Source organism: Pongo abelii, chromosome Y (genome assembly GCF_028885655.2).
Source record: "Pongo abelii isolate AG06213 chromosome Y, NHGRI_mPonAbe1-v2.0_pri, whole genome shotgun sequence".
Taxonomy (NCBI): Eukaryota; Metazoa; Chordata; class Mammalia; order Primates; family Hominidae; genus Pongo; species Pongo abelii.
In genome coordinates, this window is record NC_072009.2 from 15,231,198 (window position 1) to 15,247,611 (window position 16,414).

Here is a 16,414-nt window from a genome sequence, read left to right on the forward strand (position 1 = left end):
TGCAACCTGTGCCTCCCAGATTCAACTGATTCCCCTGCCTCAGCCTACCAAGTAGATGGAACTACAGGCACACACCACCAGGCATGACAAATTTTTTGTATTTTAGTAGAGAGATGGTTTCACCATGTTGGCCATAATGGTTTTGTTCTCATGACTTCATGATCTACCCTCCTCGGCCTCCTAAAGTGCTGGGATTAAAGGCGTGAGCCACCATGCCCAGCCTGACTGGGATAATGTTATAAAGCCAAAAAGCTCTACAGGGCCCAGAATGGAATGATCTTGACTACAATGTAAAGGAATTCAACAGTTAATAGAATTACACAAAAGTTTAAAGCTTTAATAAACACACAATCCCTAGATTTAAGACTCAATAGGACGCGAGACCATTGGTTGTGATCAAAACAAGTCCTTAAACACACTGAGGAAATGAGTAATTAGGTATTCGTGTTACATAAATCACTCTGGTGACAGGAGAAAAAAAAAAGTCCTTAGGAGAAAGGATTAGACAAAAATGCCAGTTACTTTTGTTATCCAACTTCAATGTTCTCATATTATTTTCTATTTTCAAGTACTTAACATTTCCTTAAATGTAAAGGTCTTATTTAAATATACTTTCTCAAGAATATAGTTTCAGAAAATGGGAGAGATTCTTTCCTTCTTGTGAGTCTGTTGAGATTTTTTCCACAGTTTGTCTATGCTATATTTCCATGAAATGGAAGTAATTCCATTAACAGCATTTAATGAATGTTGACTTATTCCTTTCATTTTCTTGAGGGTTCTTTATAAGTTTTAAAGCTCTTCAAAACCTTTCAAAATCTATTTACACTCGTATTGAAATACAAACATAGAAAAAAGTTACCATATATTAATATTTTTAATGGTAATTCCAATAACCTTCCAACTACACTTGCATGTATATAGCACAAAGAAGAGGATGGCTTCATACGGCATTCTACTATCTTTAAAAGTTTAGTAATACTAAAAAGACCTAGAAATACTGTTAATTGAAGAACCGAGTTAGAATATTATTAATAAGGGACTCTTACCTTTCCATTCATATCTTTGGCAGCATTCTTAGCATCTGCAGAGTTCTCAAAAGTAATAAATGCAAAGCCTCTGGATTTGCTGGTTTGATCATTTATCAAAAGAACTAAAATATATGAAAACATTTTCCATTTATAAAATGCACTCACCAAAGTACTAACCATCTGAAAGTTACATCAAACCAAAAAATAATTACATTTCACATCACTACTGTGATTCTTAGTACTAAGTCACCCCTACAGTCAGCTTATTTTATTCCACTTTGTTCCCTAATTCCACAACACATTTACTTTTCCTCATTTTCCTTTCTAAGTAGTAGGTGATTCTTACTACAGACCCCTCACCTGCTGCTATGAGAATTTTCCAAATATCAAATGGATACTTCAAAATAAGAGTTTAAAAATGATAAGGCATTTTAATGTAGGTATACAATTAACTTTGAAAAAATATATTTTTTTCAAAACATATATATAAATACATATTTTAAATAGACATATTCAAATATATATATGAAAATACACACACACACACACACACACACACGGTTTTAAGAGTTACCTTCTGATATGGTACCATGTTTCACAAATACTGCTTTAAGCAACTTTTCATTGGTTTCTCTATTGAGATCACCAATGAAAAACTTGCCAGGACGATTGTGCTGTAAATGGTAAAAAATTATCTATATTTAGATGAAAATAAATAACCTAAAAAGATAAAATTTTATTACATACTGTGTTGAAAACTCAAGTAAAATTCCCTTCCAGAGGCTGACATCTTTTTATTATTTCTTACTTTAAATATGTAAAATTTGTAACACAGAGAGGAAAAAGGGCACTGACTTCATGAACTAATGCTGCATTTTAATATGTACCTGACAAAATCTTGTTTCTAAAAATTACATAAGAAAAGCTATTGTAATTTTCCTAAGTTGCAATATGTAATTTTCCTAAGTTGCCCCATTTAAATAATTTTATGTGAAAACTATATATTTATGAGGAACAGTATGATGTTTTGTGTATTTTCTTTCTTGAGATGTGTATCTCCTGTTGCCAAAGTGCACTGCTCACTGCAGCCTCCTCCACCCAGGCTCAACTGATGTTCCCACGTCTCAGCTTCCCAAGTAGCTGGTACTACAGGAGCTTTCTATCAGAGGTGGGCAATTTTTTATGTTTTCATAATAGATATGGGTTTCTCCATATTGCCCAAACTGGTTTCCAAATCCTGGGCTGAAGTGATCTGCCGGTTTGGGACCACTAAAGTGATGGGATTTCAAGGGTGAACCACCATGCGCAGTGTGATATTTGGATAAAAGATTAAATCAACCTAATTAAAATGTTCTTGGGAGAGAATATTTTAAATATTTTACCATCGTTTAGTGATTTGAAATATACAATAGGTCAAGGGTCCCCAAACCCTGGCTTTCAACCTGTACCTATCTGTGGCCTGAATGCAATGCCTGAGGATGACCTGGAATACCTGTCTGTGGAGAATGTAATGACTGAGGATGACCTGAGGTGGCACAGTTTCATCCAGACACCATCTTCCCTATCCCCCTGCTGCCCTGCCTGCCCTCTGTCACACTGCTCCCATGGGAAGCACCGCCCAACCACGTGTCTCTTGGGGCCCTGTGGCCAGCCTCCACTCTCAAATGTGTCCACCTCACCACTTTCTTCCCCTGCCCAACCCTTGTCTGAGGAAAAATTGTCTTCCACTAACCCAGTCCTTGATGAGAAAATGTCAATAGATTAAAGGGGCCCTTTATGTTACCCAGGCTCATCTCCAACTCCTGACCACAAGCCATCCTCCTACCTTCACTTCCCAAAATGCTAGGATTACAAGAGTAAGTCAGTGTGTCAGGTTAACAGAATAACTAACGCACAACTATTTTGTTCCCGTTTTAGGCTAACTCCATTTATCTCGATTACACTCACTTATTAGGTTTAAATTATTTACGATGCTAGAGATACATGAAACATGTTTCAAATACTGTCGTACAAGGAAGGAAACAATTACAGGTTTTATAGAGGCAAATTTAATCGGAGATTATTTACGTCCCCAGACTTCTGCATACACTAAAGTGATACAATTTATGTCGAAATTTGATAATTCCTGGCAAGCAAAGCAGACATGTGACATGTGCTGACTAAAAGTATAAGTTTTTAATTGCAGTGGTTAAGTCTATTGCCTGTATTTTTAATTAGGACCACATTCATAGAGAAAAACTGCTTTAATAAAATGCGCACATGAAAACCAATGGCGCCTTAGCACCATCTCTCACAACTTGCCCACATGTCGGACATGTGTGACAGTTAAAGGTAGAATCCTCAAGAAAAATCAATGTATTTAACAAAAATGAGTTTCTTAAGAGCACTAAGGAGTTCGCTCCCCACTGTCTCCTCCCATAATTCAACACCCACACATAGAAAACCCAACCCTTTTATAGACAAAATCCCAAAACTTTGCTTTCTATTCTTGCCGAAAGACCAACCTGTCCAGAGAAACAGAAATACAGGTGCTCTTCAGTAGGACAAACAGCCTCAGGGTCGTTCGGCCCTCAGTTTGTATGCATCTGGCTTCTGGACACCACAGGGCCAACTGCAGGAGGGACACCTCGAGCTGGCCTGAGAGGGAAGGACTCCAGAAGCCATGCCAGGAAATCCTGCCTACCTCCAGCAGCCAATCATTGTGAGGGCGGTGGGTGTAGGCCAACTATTGCGACGTCTGTAGGCGTCTCCCGAGGCGCCCGGCCCTTGGCTGGCCTGCAGCTCAGGCCTCCGCTGGTAAGCATCCTCTGAAAAGCTGCATGTGCCTGGGGCCTGGAGGCAGTGGATTCAGGCACAAGCGGGCTGTGAGCCCTTTGGAATTGTGGGCATGGAAGACCTACACCCTAACGGGCATCCTGAGTGTGGCAAGACATTGACCCACAGGGAACACATGAAACATCCCACTTCAGTAGGCAGGCTAGGCTGATGGTACTGAATATGGCAGATCGAGAGAGAAGAGAGAGGAACAAGCGCTGTCTACTGGGGCGAGGGCGACGGTGGCTTGGGAGGAGTAGGGTAGGGCGGGTGCGTTGGAGGAAAGTCGACTGGTACATTGCTGGGGTGGAATTAGTCTGCAACAGAAACTGAAACCCTCAAGGACTCTCAGGTCTAGGCAAAGAGAGACTCCGAGTTCCATGCTTCCTCCCTGAGGATGCTGTACTCACAGGGGCAATCCAAAGGACCTCTCATCCTCTGCCCTGGGCACACGGGAGGCCAGTAGCCATGGTCGGCAATCCGATGACCCATGTGCACTGACTTTATAGCGCAGAGGCTCCGCAAGTGCAGCGGTAGCCATGGTTCCTGCCAGCCAGGCTCTGGAAGCCCAGGGCCTCGGATTCCGACTCCAGGCCTACTGTTGTGCAGCTAACCGTGCTGCGTATCTGGACACCACAGCGAGTGCGGTGGGCTGTGGGCCCTGTGGGTCTCCCCAGGAACCCTGTTCCACATAGATGTGGGACGTGTTTCTCAGCAGGGCAAGGCTCGCAGGCAAGGCTCAGCAGGGCAAGGCTCGTGGTTCTTAGCAGGGCAAGGCTCCGCCAGCTGCCCCCAGAGTCGAGGGGTGCCAGGGGCGTGGGGTGGGTGGCACAGACCTTGGTCTGTGGGAGCATCAAGGAAGGCACCATGTTAAGGCTGCAGGCTGTGCAGGAGAGGATGGCCTGTGCACAGAGCAGGGAGGCAACCCTGGGGGAGGAGGCATGCTAGTGGGGGATGACATCATGGCAGAGATGGAGGTGATGGCCAAGGAGGAGGCCAATGTGGAGCGGCAGCAGGAGGACCAGCAGGCACAGCCTGGCTCTGGCCCCAGTACGCCCCGGCTGGCAAAGGACTGGCTGGACGTCCTTCACTTGGAGCTGGGCTGCGTGAATGCCTCAGGCCTCAAGGTATCCCCGGCTTCTGGGCCAGAGCCATATTCTTGCAGCTGCCAATTCGGGATAGCTGGCAGCAGTGGGTGGGGGCTGAGCTCCCAGGATTGGGGTTGAGGGAAACAAGGTGACAGGTACCGGGGCTCAGCCGGGATTCAGGGCATGGGGGACAACGAGGGGAACTGAGGACAGGCTCATGCAGACAGAAGGGCAGCTTAATTGCGGTCGCCCTGAGGGCATGTTATAGGGACAGGAAGCCAAGCACAGCACTCACAGGGAAGAATAGCAGCTCAAAGGACCCTTCATAAGCAGCAGAAAGTTGAAGGACACGTTTCACTGGGAAAATCCCTGGAGGAAGGGGAGTCTGCATGCCCATGACAGCCATGGAACTACCCCTGCTCCCCGTGCCTGTGTCCAGCAGGCTCACCCCAGAAACACAAGGTGCTCAAGACTAGGGTTCACCGTGCATGGGGCTGCTGTCCTCTGCAAGGCAGGCACCAGCTCCCTGGACACGATTTCTTGCCTCTGCCAGTGCTGCACCCAAAGATATTGTGGCCCTGAGCGTATTAACCTTAGTTGAAACCACTGGAGCCGCATGGGGAGACCCAGGCACAGACCTGCAGCCACTTCTACCCACAGTGGTTTCCTTGGGTGGACACGCCCACCCCTCAAGGAGATCAGGAGAAGGGAAGACAGCACACCCAGACAGCAGCAGAACCTGTCCAGCACCCAGCACACAAGGGCCTCCTGAAGCTCAGGAACCCTAAGCAAGTAGCTGCCTCACACCACAGCACCCCGTGCCCAGCCCTCTGCCCACTTCTTCTGTGCCCACCCCTGGTCAGAGCAGGCTGTCTGGGACTGCCTCCATCAGATGCCAAGACCACCACAGCGTGGACGGTCTCCCCCAGGCCAGACAGAGAGGGAGGACCAGGAAGGGAGGATGCCAGGTCAAAAACCTGAGGGATAGCCCTGCCCCAGACTCTCCATGCTCTGGAAAAGTTGCAGGGTGATTCCTTGCATGCCTACCCAATCATCTGGCAGCTCCATGACCAGAGGCAGATAGTGCAGCACACCCAGATGTTAGCCAGGAGAACAAATGATATTGAAGTCAGTCCTGCTAAGCTACATGATGGATTTGCAGGATAGGCTAAGGAACCTGGGTCTGCTGAGGTGTCCAGTGTCTGGGTCAGGTTGAGTTACCCCTGGGACCTGGGGGTATCTCAGTGGGAGAGCTGGGAAGGAGAAACACATGCTTCACCCCAGCTAGCAAGTCACCTCAGCCTAGCTACATGAAATGCTCCTTTGAGTCCGTCCTCTTTCTTCTTCTTGGCCAGGTAGGGGGGGAACTCAGCCGTCCCAGGTACTGACAGTGGGATAAAGTTTTCCTTTCATCACAACCTTTACTTCCACAATGAAGTGATCATTCAGGAGTACTGCATTGGCATCCTAGGTAAGGAGTGCCTCCCAGCATGGTAGGGGAGCTGGTGTGTGGGAGGGTAGGTCTGACATGAACCTTCCTGACTCCTCTCCCTTCAGGACACAGGGTGTCTCATTCCACTGCAGTCTAGTGGTACTGGAATCATGAAGGTCAAGCCTTCAGCTGCTGGCAGTATACCTCCTACCTGAGCTTCTTCAGCTGATTGGCTGACCATGACTGCCCAGGTTCTTGAAAGATTGCTGAGGTGGGCACCTCAGTGGGGCATCATGGGAAAGTACCTTGATGGACATCCCTTGGCCTCTGGGGAGTTGGTTTTGAGCCATGACCTGATGTGTCCTGTAACCACTTCTGCAGTCCCCTAGAACATCAGCCAGGGCCTGTGGCTCAATCCTCTGCAGTACTTCCAGAGGGAGGAAGGCCATTAGAGAGGGAGAACAGTGGAGGTCAGGCAAGCAGTCTAGGGCTGGGGACTGAGAGGCCTTTGATTCCTGGAGTTGTTCCCCACATGGAGAACCCAAGGATCACAGAGGTGACTGCAGTGAGCAATCCCAAGCCATCCATGGGCTGGTGGAGAAATGGCCATCAGGGAACTGTAACACCCACATTTCAGGACTGGGACACCTTAAGCTGCCTAAGAGGCATAAGTGTCTAAGGTCAGTGAGTGAGAAGCAAGGCTCAAGGGATAGCTGTCTCATCATCCCTTGCTGGCTCCCTTCCCTGCCCTGAGGCCAGCTACCACCTGGGGCTCAGTTTGGGCTCAACCAGGGCCCTCTCACCCTCCACGCAGATGTCCTCTCGAGGCCCATCTCTATGTCCTCCCTGAATGCTGTCCCAGGCCCATCATTTTCTGTTACGATGACCTGAGACTCCTCTGAAATGCTTACTCCCCTCTGCCATCATCATTCACACTGCCCTGCCCACCGAGACAAGAGTGACCACTACACAGGGAATCTGGAAGACCACCCTGGGCTCATAGGGGAGGAAATGTGAAGAGATTGTAAAAAGGCTGGGATCTTCAGTGTGTGCCCAGGGAGGGAACTTGGCTGGGATTTAAGGCCCACCTGAGTAGTGGTGTGGACACCCTTTGTTACTTATCATGATGAAGATCTGCTTTGTCATATGTCCTAATGTTAATATGGAAGTTATTTTCTTAGAACAGTGAAACAATGAGTACAAAGAAATAGCGTTTGTCCAGATTTGTATGGAAATACTGCAGATGCATCCATTTTCCATTACAATCCTTGTGTGAGACTTGAAATGTTTATTGAGTTTTAAGATACACTTTGATTGTTCTGCTCCTGGCAAATTTTATGGTCATGTTTGCAATGTAGAGACATAGAATCCAGAAAAGTTTTGAGTGACTTTCAGCTTCTTTTAGAGGACTTACTTGTAAATTTTGAATTTTTCCCCTGTGGCTCTCTTCAGTTTATTATTTGAACTTTATATGCAAGGTGATAAAATTGTTTTCTTATTTGCCTCTTGTGGAATGTTTGTTTTAAAGGTCACTTTTTTTCTGTGAGATACGTGTGAGTTTGACTGTGAGTACTTTTTCTAGTACAAAGTTTTTATTTTCATGTGTGTGTGTGTGTGTGTGTGTGTGTGTATGTTTTGAAGAGTCTCACTCTGTCACCCAGGCTGGAGTGAAGTGGCAGGATCTCCACTCACCTCAACCTCCGCCTCCCAGCTTCAAGCAATTCCCCTGCCTCAGCCTTCCAAGGAGCTAGGATGACAGGTGCCTGCCACCATGTCCAGATAATTTTTGTATTTTTAGTCGAGACTGGGTTTCACCATATATACCAGGCTGGTCTCCCCTCCTGACCTCCAGTGATGCACCCGCCTTGACCTGCCAAAATGTTGGGTTTACAGGCATGAGCCAGCATGCCCGGCTTCATTTGTTTATATATTTGAACACTTGTTCTATTTTGTTCATGTACGTGTATTTTACAGTTACTGAAATAATATATTTTATTTATTTACTCAATACTTTAGTAGGATTTTAAAAGTAATGTTTTTATTCACTAAATACAGTATTGTGAATAGGTTAAGCCTTGTGTAGTATTATCACTCTCTTTCATAAATTTTTCAAGAACTCTGATACTGTTTTCCCCCCACCTAAGGAGAACATGCAGATAGTTACAAAAAATTGTGTGAGTGAGTGGGTATGAAAATATAATTTGAAGGCAGGGCGGGGTGGCTCACACCTATAATCCCTGCATTTTGGGAGGCCAATGCTGGTGGATTACCAGATGTCAGAAGTTCAAGACCAGCCTGGTCAACATGGTAAAACCCCATCTCTACTAAATATTTAAAAATTAGCTGGGCATGGTGGCAGGTGCCTGTAATCCCAGCTACTCAGGAGGCAGAGAGGTAGGAGAATCAGTTGAAGCTGGGAGGCAGAGGTTGCAGTGAGCCAAGATTGCACCCTGCACTCCAGCCTGGGCCAAAAGAGCAAAACTTTGTCTCTACCGACCCCCACAACCCGCCAAAAAAAAGTGTCAAATTTACATAAACATAATTTTCTAAAAAGCCAGTGTAATTTTAATTTTATTGTAGTCATCACCTTCAGACATTGTTTATTTTGGAGAAGCGATTATAGAAATCTGAAAAATCAAGGCCTGATGAGAATACTTAAATTAAGCACACTCCAGAAGCCCAAATATGAAAAGCAAAGTTTTTCTGATATAACAGCACAAATTCTGCATTTCTTCTCTATTGGGCAGTGTTTTCATTTCACATATGAAAAACAAATGCAGTGTTAATTCAAAGTAATGGGATTAAGAGGAGTCACTGCTTAGTAAGTTAAAATGACACACAAATAAATGGAGAAGAAAAGAAAGACAATGATAGAAAATATATTGTGTTTAATTCAGAATAATTTTCATTTTTGTCTATTAGCATTAAATAGTACCATTAACATAATATAATTTTGTATATTGATTTTTAACATGTGAATGGTTTTTATTTTGTATATTTGGAAACCTGATAAAAGGTTCTTTAGGCATTTTATTTTTTCCCAAATTAGCTAGCTATTAGCCTGACTACCTCTCACTAAGTAGTTTGTCGTTTCTCATTAATTTTAATAAGAACTTGGTCTGTATTTTGTTGGCATCTTTACTACATCTATATGTGTTGAAGTTATTCAGATCTCAGTCATGGATCCTCTTGGGTTTTCTCAAGGATAAAACACCCTTTCTATGCTTACCATTAACAAATTCCCAATTTCAGGCCAGATATTTGTTCTGACATTCAGATTTGGCATATCCAACTGCATGACTTATATCTCCACATACCAAACCAGACCTTCATTTCATCCTCCAAACATGTTTCCTTGTACAGTATTCCACTATTTCAGAAATTCACAGCACCAAATACCTTGTATTTCAAGCTAGAAATGTAGAGGATGATCCTAGAGGCAGCCTTTTCTCAATGACTCTTCATCATTCACATCCAATTCTTCACAGGTTGTGTGTGCCCTCTGAGAATTATATAGTCTTAGTAAATAAAGACTGGCCTCTAAACAACCTTCAATCATCCACTTTTTTTTCAATTCATGTCAGTTTCATTACAGTACAGCTGGAGCTCTATAATGTCAATGTTGGAGTAAGTACCATTCTCTGCCAGTATTACTATTTTATTTATCAAGAGATAAATGTTCCTTAAAAATGCCCACATGAAGCTATACTAAGTAAGACAATTAAATGATGGCTTTGTTTTACAGAAAAGTACAAGGCAAATAGAATCAATTTTTACTGTATTATCTTTATAACTACATACTCAGGTACTGGAAATTTTAGACCCCACTTCATACATCTGAAATTTGGGTCTCAAAATAATTAACTTCTCTTAAAGTCTAATTTCAGATTACAAAACTACCTCTTCCCACAATATTGTGCTATCTCCCTTTAAGAACCAGCTAGGGAATCATTAAGAATAAAAAACATCATTATCTTCAACATCTCCTAGCTGAGCCATAATCTAAATTTTCTGTGGAGATGTTGTTATGTGCAGTTTCGCCAAAACTTTTACAACTTTAACCACAGTTATGCTTCGGTGGCTTACGTGTTCATCCAATGCCTGCACACCTGCTTTAACACAGAAAAATTTGAAAGTTAATACGAGTATTAACTCTTATCATTACAGACAATGACATCTGAAGACACTGTCCAATCTTCCTTGAGTATATGATATTCAAAATGTCAGTACAGTCTCCAAATTGTCAATATAATCTTAGCAGTGGATCATTTACAGAAGTAATTTTGCCCAGTGGTCAAATATTTTTGTTAAATACTGCTATTTTATAGCCATACATAGCATTAACTGGCACATGGTGCATAGCTAGAAATAGGATCCTAAAGAAAATGTTCAGAAACAGATTTCATATTTTTTGCTAAATTGCAAACTATCAGGTTAATTACTACCGTGAAGTGCTAGATACTTGCAGTAGTATTTACCAAGAATGAAAAAGAAGATAAGGCCATATGACTTGAGAAGGCTGGAGTTAGGAAAAGATAAGGTTTTATTCCTGACTCCTGGCTTAATGTTCTGTGTGTGTGTGTGTGTGTGTGTGTGTGTGTGTGTGTTGGGTTCACTTTTGTTTGTTTGTCATTGTTGTTTTACTTTCTCTTATGTGTCAGACCAGAGTTTCACAAACATCCTCAAATAATAACATGGGTCATAAAATATACATCCAGATACTTCTAGGTATTTTCCTTCAAAATCCTGGTTCAATTATCTAAAATGAGACCTGGAGAACAAGTAATTCTAACAAGCATGCTAAGTGATTATTACCAAAATGAACAACTGTGAAATATTTAGAAAACCATCCAGGAGCTAGGTAATCAACATTTAATAATCCGTTCTTACTGTAAGTGTAAAGGATTTTGTTGAAATGACTATATAAATGCAAGTTTTATTAAAAAGGTAGAATTGAGCACTTATGTGCTTTCTAATTATTATCTTTAAAGTATGTTTTGCTGAAGTGGAAAAAATATTTTTTCATTTGAAGATAGCATTATGCCCACAAATGAGGTCTGAGTTAGCTTTTTGAAAATCTTCAGATCACAAGTTCTAAAAATTGTCTTGGGTATTTTATAAGACACCAGAAAATCATTAAGAAAAATATAAATAAAAATACCAGTATCCAAAATAATCAAAATAACTCTTACAGATATATAAGAAAAAATATATACAATCTAGTTGAGTTGAAGAAAGCAGGACAGGTAAATAGTTAGATCCTTTTTAGAAAAGAAGAAAGTCAAATGACCAATGAAGAATGGCTAGATGCTTGAGCTCATTAGTAATTTGGGGATATTAATCAAAACCACATTAGGTTCTAACTTTCGTTCATTAGCTTGGCAAATATTAAAATAATAATATTGAGTGTAGACAAGGGTGTAAGGAATGGTAATTTTTCCATCAGTCCACAGGACTATCTAATGATATTTAGTAAAATTAGGGTGATGAAAACCTTTAGTGTTCCAACGGAAACTTTTTTTAGAATAAAAGAGTACTAACATATACAAAATTATTTATTATTTAATATATGATTTCCTTATAGACAAATTGTCTTCACTATTTTGATGGATCTATGAAATAGTTATCTTTCAACTATTTTTGGAAATGAAATCCCTTCAGAAATTTAAAACCACAATTACATATCTTGAAGCAAAACAGAAAAATAACTTATTTACATTTATTATATCAACATTAGAAATAGTAGGCAGAATAATGATTCTGGAACATATTTATATGAATTAATCCATTTCTTAACATTAATTATCCATAGTTATTTTCTGAAAAATGCGTTTCTTTTAATTTTATATTGATTTTTAAATGAAGTTACTTGCAAGCTTTTCCAAAGTTGCTTCTTCTTGTCACCAATAAAAGTTACCAACAACGTTTACCTTTTTAACTGAACATTAAAAAACATTTATTACATTGTCCAGTGTTTTATTTCTGGCACAATAAAATTTCAGCAGCTTTATTTTGGTTCCAAGGATTGATTAAAAATTCAAACCACTTTTAATTTAAATTTCCGTTTGAAACATCTAAATGGCATTATTGAATTCTTTTGGAATTTCTTCTACAGCTAATGGAGATAATATACTAACAATTACTGATGCATATTTCTTAACTGCAGAAAAATTAGAATTAAAAATATACACAATTGATTTGTAAAAAATAGTAATTTGATGTAAATAAAAAGCCAAGTATCTCAGAATTATATGCTTAATTTTTCCAAATTCATATATTAAACCTGTGAAGATGTCATCTTCATCATCTTCAGGAATAGCAATAGTTTTCTTAACGTAACTAAGTGTTACCTTCTGAAATAGCAGCTGCTTTTTCCCCTTAGCCCTCTATATTCTGGATTTCAGGATACCACTTTTAGCCTTGTGGTCCCAACATGGACTACAAGACTTTATGATTACACCATGTGTTTATTGGAACTTTTCAACCCGTAATTTGATTTAAAGGGGAATTGAGTAGTTTTTAATTAAATACCTACGTATATTTTTCAGTCATTGCTGCTGCAACAGATTTTTTTTGTAAATAGTCTACATCTAAGGATGTTCTCTGTTGCAAGAGTTATTGACTCTTCAGCCAAACACTCCATCATTGAAAATCTAACCTAGTGGGCCATTTGCTTATGAGATAGTAAAAAATAATAAAAATATTCCTGGAATGCAGATAGCAAGAACTACAGGTCTTCAAGGAAAAGTACTCTCAGTAACAATGTGAAAGTTTGTCTGAATTTCCATTTCCACATTATCAAAATTATGCCACCTTATGTAGCTTTTCTATAAATAATTTCTGGTTTTGCAAATTTTTACATTTTGAAAAGATAAATGTGGATTTATCTTTAAAAATTAATATTGTTTTGCAGGAACATTTGCATATATAAATTATGCAACATTTTATGGGAGCTTATACATGGACATCTCATACAAAGCAAGTGATGAGACAGATGTTTGAGATACATTAGGGTGGATGTAGAGGAAGCACTGTTTCTACTCTCTGGGCCTCTGATTTCCAATAAGACAAACTACAAAATAATTACAAACAAGAGTTTAAAAAAGAATGACTCAATCTCTTGTGTCCAATTGTTGTTTTGTATCCTATAAACCCTTTATGCTATATCTAAGATTTAAAATGTTTTGAACATTAGATGTTGGTCTTTAGGACACCAAGTGGAGGCAGGCGGACACATGCAGTTTCTGCCTGGGGGATCTTATCTAAGGAAATAAGTCAGTAACAGGAAGCTGAATGGGCAGTGGTCCAGTGCCAGGTGTTTAGCTGAGACTTGTATAAGTTTCTCAGAAATTCTCAGAACTATTTGAGGGAAATGAAACTGATTTACCAATGCTCTTTTAAAAATCAGCTAAAGAACATCCTAAAGTGTCCTGAGGAGAAAAGTGAGCAAGGTAATTTGAGACTGCAAAATTACTAGGTGACTGTAGGGGCATAGAAAATCTCAGGCAGCTGTTTCACATGACTAGCAAAAATACACTATTAAAATAGATGCATAAACTCAGAGTTGATAATACTGAGGAAAACCAGAAAGCTAGCTAGGAACAGCTGGACCCAACATGGTGCTGAATTTCAGCTAGGTTTCACCTTGGAGAAAATAGCAAAAAAAATCACTGCTACTACCATGGAGCTCTGCTACTACCATGCAGCAGAGCAACTGATCAAAGGCAGCAACTGTCTAACTATGGCTGGTTCACATGTGAAAACTAGAAATCCCTGTTTGTTTAATTCATGCTTACTTTTTCTGTTATATGAAGTAAAAAACATTCCTTACTGGCACAATGTTTCATTTTCTTCCTTATTCTCCACCATTTATCTTCTTCTCACATTACTTACAATTTGTAACTTATTTTGTCAAATACATGCAATGAGGTAACACTGCAGTATTATAGAAAACACACTGCATTGGAAACAGACTCACGTTGAAATGGGAAAACGTCACTTATCCCCTCCCCAGGGGCATGCAATGAGGACAGGTTTTGGGGCTCCGACCCCAGGCAGCATCTAGGGTTGAATGCTTACAGCTCCTGAATCCCCAGCAGGCATGTGTTACATGGTGTTAATTTAGTTTATCCATCTGTAGGCGATTTGTGCTAGCTCAGTTAAGCACCCTGCCTTACTGCAAAGACAGAGAGCTGTCTGAATCCCCTGGTTTCTTGCCTTGTTGTACCTGAAGAATTGGCTCACACATGGGCTTTGAGAATAAGTGTAAGATTTCATTGACAGGAAGTTCCCAGCAGATAGATGGGGACCCAGAAGGGAGATGAAGTGGGAAGGTGGTTTTTTCTTGGAATGGGGCAGCTCAGCACTCTCCTCCTACAGCTCTGCGGAACTCCATGTTCTTCTGAGGTGGATGGCCTGCAGCCTCAGTCCTTGTGCTCTCCTTCATCTGGTGTCTTCTTGAGGTCCAGTTCCTGTGTCTGTTTCTGCTGATGGCTCCTCTTGATGCCCAGCTGCTGTCACTGCCTTCTAGGGTCTCCGGGTTTCTTATATCACAGGATGGAGGGGTGGCAGGCCAGGGTGGTCTTGGGAAATGCAACATTTGGGCAAGAAAACAGAAGTGCGTGTCCTCACCTAGGTCAGTGAGCACAGGCCTGAGGGTGGAGCCCTAGCCAAGGACCACACCCTCCTCTACCCAGCACTTCCCTGCCCCCCTTCCATATCAATATTTTTTATTTAAATCTCCAAAAATAATACCCAAATTCTTTAGAGAAGACAACTGGAGGAAATGGCATTAGAAGAATCTAGGATTAGGGTTACTAAATAGAAAATGGAAACAGAGATCATGTGCTGCAGGCCATGAATCACTGCAGAAATGTATCCCCTGCTGAGGAGAGGGAGACACACTGGCTTCTCTCATTTTCTTGTTCTCTAATATCTGCAGTGTCACACCTCGACTGAACTGAAACAGGAAGTAATTTTTATGGGAGCCTAGGAACCATGCCTCCCAGCGGCCAGGCCTCTCTATTACAGAACAGTGCCAGGAGAGTGATTGATGTATCTGTGGGCATATAAACCCAGGATGACAAACAAAGGAATATTAGAGAAAAATATAATCTCAAAGGATCAAGAGAGGAGTAGTCTCAGGAATGATTCATGCAGGATATTTGTGAAAAGATCAAAAAAGGAAAACAGAGCTTATTGTCACATGCATCCGTGTGAAGAGAGTCCACCAACAGGCTTTGTGTGAGCAATAAGGCTGTTTATTTCACCTGGGTGCAGGTGGGCTGAGTCGAAGAAGGAGTCAGCAAAGGGTGGTGGGATTATCATTAGTTCTTATAGGTTTGGGATAGGTGTACAAAGTACCTTCTTAAGGGTGGGGGGGAATATATCATATCAGTTAGGATGGGGCAGGAACAAATCCCAATGGTGGAATGTCATCAGTTAAAGCTATTTTCACTTATTTTGTGGATCTTCAGTTGCTTCAGGCCATCTGGATGTACATGTGCAGGTCACAGGGGATATGATGGCTTAGCTCAGGCTCAGAGGCCTGACATTCCTGTCTTCTTATATTAATAAGAAAAACAAAACAAAATAGTGGTGAAGTGTTGGGGTTGCAAAAATTTTGGGGGGTGGTATGGACAGATAATGTGCTATGTTTCTCAGGGCTACTTTGAATGGGATTAGGGGCAGCATGGGACCTACAGTGGGAGAGATTAAGCTGAAGGAAGATTTTGTGGTAAGGGATGATATTGTGGGGGGGTTAGAAGGAGCATTTTTCATATAGAATGATTGGTGATGGCCTGGATACAGTTTTGCATGAATTGAGAAACTAAACAGAAGACACAAGGTCCAAATAGGAGAAGGAGAAAAACAGGTATTAAAAGACTAAGAATTGGGAGACCCAGGATATCCAATTAGAGGGTGTCCAAGGGGGTTCAGCATAATTACTTGCTTGGTTGGTGAGTTTTTGGGCTCTATCCTTGAGTTTTTTACGTTGTCATATACCAGGCCGACTGATTTAGGTAAAAACAGCACTCTTCATTTAAAAACAC

At 41.3% G+C, this 16,414-nt stretch overlaps 1 pseudogene; it reads right to left on the reverse strand.

Annotated features, from left to right (window-relative positions):
* Window positions 1-2,634, reverse strand: part of LOC129053127 (RNA-binding motif protein, Y chromosome, family 1 member F/J-like) — a 366,013-nt pseudogene extending 363,379 nt beyond the window's left edge.
* Window positions 2,635-16,414: the final 13,780 nt, after the last annotated feature.